This window comes from Cucurbita pepo, unplaced genomic scaffold, assembly GCF_057944985.1.
Source record: "Cucurbita pepo subsp. pepo isolate OVF unplaced genomic scaffold, ASM5794498v1 scafford_50, whole genome shotgun sequence".
Lineage (NCBI taxonomy): Eukaryota > Viridiplantae > Streptophyta > Magnoliopsida > Cucurbitales > Cucurbitaceae > Cucurbita > Cucurbita pepo.
The window spans coordinates 107,501-110,000 of NW_028257955.1; positions in this window are offsets into that span (position 1 = coordinate 107,501).

A 2,500-nucleotide genomic window follows, 5' to 3' on the forward strand; every position below is an offset into this window, starting at 1 on the left:
CGCCCCCGCACGCTCACCCCGCGCACCCCCGCACGCCCCCGCACTGCCCCGCGCGCTCACCCCGCACGCCCCCGCACACCCCTGCGCCCCCACTCCCCTCGCACACGCCAAGCCCCATCCTATGCTATGTGCGATACATGTCCTACCAACAGCATATCAAAAGTGTTGGATGTTACCTCCATAAAAAAAACATCATACCCAATGCCTATGAAACGTGAGTACACGTATAAAGCCTTGAAGGTTAGCCCCTACAACAATTCATCACACCTAACATCCGTGGAAAGTAAGAACGTGTATAAAGCCTTGGACTATAAAAATATCATCAAACCCAATACCCGTGAAAAGTGAATGTTCATTTTTAATGCTTTTTTTTTTTTTTTGGAACTAAGAAAAGAGTGACACCCGTCAAATTTAACTATTTTTTCTTTTGCTTGTCTAAAACAATAAAATGAAGAGTTTTGATACTAGAGCAAGTACATTACACTAAGACACCAACCATGACCGCGTTTTTACAACCATCACCCATTAATTGTGAAAGTACATGTGGAGTGGTCGGTTTGTTGTAATATTTTTTTTGGGAACTAAGCAACATGAAAGAATGATTCCCACAAAATTTCAGATTTTTTTGACCACTCTAGCTATTTTTTCTAATTTCTTATTATTTAATATTTAAAAATTCATTAAAAAAAATTGGTTGGTCGAAAAATTATGAAACTTGATTTCTAGATCCATTGGAATGTCCAATTCATGAATCAATTGAGTTCATGGAAAAAAACATTCTAAAACTTGAGATATTTGACCGTATGACCGCTCAGAAAAATCGTATCTAGGCCTGGCAGACCAAAAATGCCTCAAAATGTACTATATAGGGGGGTGACTAGTCTGCATGGGCTGGGCACGGGGGTACCCCCTATATCTTCCGCCACCCCCACGCCCCAAGCACTATGCGCCGCACAGGGGCATATGCTTGGGGCGTCGGGGTGGTGGTCGGAGGCCGAGGGCGGTTGACGGCGGGGGTGCGGTGGCGGAACGCGCACGGTGGGGCAGTGTCGGAACGTTCCCGTGCGCTCGCCAGCCCCACCCCGCCCCACCCGCGTGCGCCCCGCCCGCTTGCCCCCGTGCGCTCGCCCGCCCCGCCACGCCCTCATGCTCCAGCGCGCGCGCGCGCGCCGCGTCCCGCCCCGCCCGCGTGCTCCCGCGCGCGCGCGCCCCCGCCCCGCCCCGCCAGCGTTCGCCCCGCGCGCGCGCGCCCCCCGCCCCGCCCCGCCAGCGTGCTCCCGCGAGCGCGCGCCCCCCGCCCCGCCCCGCCAGCGTGCTCCCGCGAGCGCGCGCCCCCCGCCCCGCCCCGCCAGCGTGCTCCCGCGAGCGCGCGCCCCGTCCCGCCCCGCCCGCGCTCTGCTGCGCGCGCGCCCGTGCCTGCGCCCCATCCATCACCCATTAATTGTGAAAGTACATGTGGAGTGGTCAGTTTGTTGTAAATTTTTTTCTGGGAGCTAAGCAACATGAAAGAATGATTACCACAAAATTTCAGATTTTTTTGACCACTCTAGCTATTTTTTCTAATTTCTTATTATTTAATATTTAAAAATTCATTAAAAAAAATTGGTTGGTTGAAAAATTATGAAACTTGATTTCTAGATCCATTAGAATGTCCAATTCATGAATCAATTGAGTTCATGGAAAAAAACATTCTAAAACTTGAGATATTTGACCGTATGACCGCTCAGAAAAATCGTATCTAGGCCTGGCAGACCAAAAATGCCTCAAAATGTACTATATAGGGGGGTGACTAGTCTGCATGGGCTGGGCACGGGGGTACCCCTATATCTTCCGCCACCCCCACGCCCCAAGCACTATGCGCCGCACATGGGCATATGCTTGGGGCGTTGGGGTGGTGGTCGGCGGACGAGGGTGGTTGACGGTGGCGGTGCGGTGGCGAAACTTGCGCGGTGAGGCCGTGTTGGGTGCGCCTTTGGGCGTGCGACATGAGCCTTGTTGAGAATGGAATGTTGCGATGTTGCCTTGTAACTTGGGCTGGCTTGAGGATGGTTGATGGCTGGTACGATGATGAAACATGCAAGGTGGGGTGGAGTCGGGTGCCTTCGGGCGTGCGACATGAACCTCGTTGAGTGTGTGACGTTGTGGTGATGCTTGGCCAGCCTTGGGCCAGCCCTATGTTTTGAAGGCGTGTGGTGCCAGAACATGTTCGGCTGGTCGGAATCGGGTGCCTTTGGGCGTGCGACATGAGCCTCGTTGAGCACGGAATGTTGCGATGTTGCCTTCTAACTGGGAATCTCTGGTGTGAGGACTGTGGATGGCTGCTGGTACGATGATGAAACATGCAAGGTGGGGTGGAGCCGGGTGCCTTCGGGCGTGCGGCATGAACCTCGTTGAGTGTGGGACGTTGTTGTGGTATGCCTCCCTTCCTTGGGCTAGCCCTATGTTTTGAAGGCTGCGTGGTGGCGGAACATGCTTTCTGAGGCGGTGTCAAATGACTTTG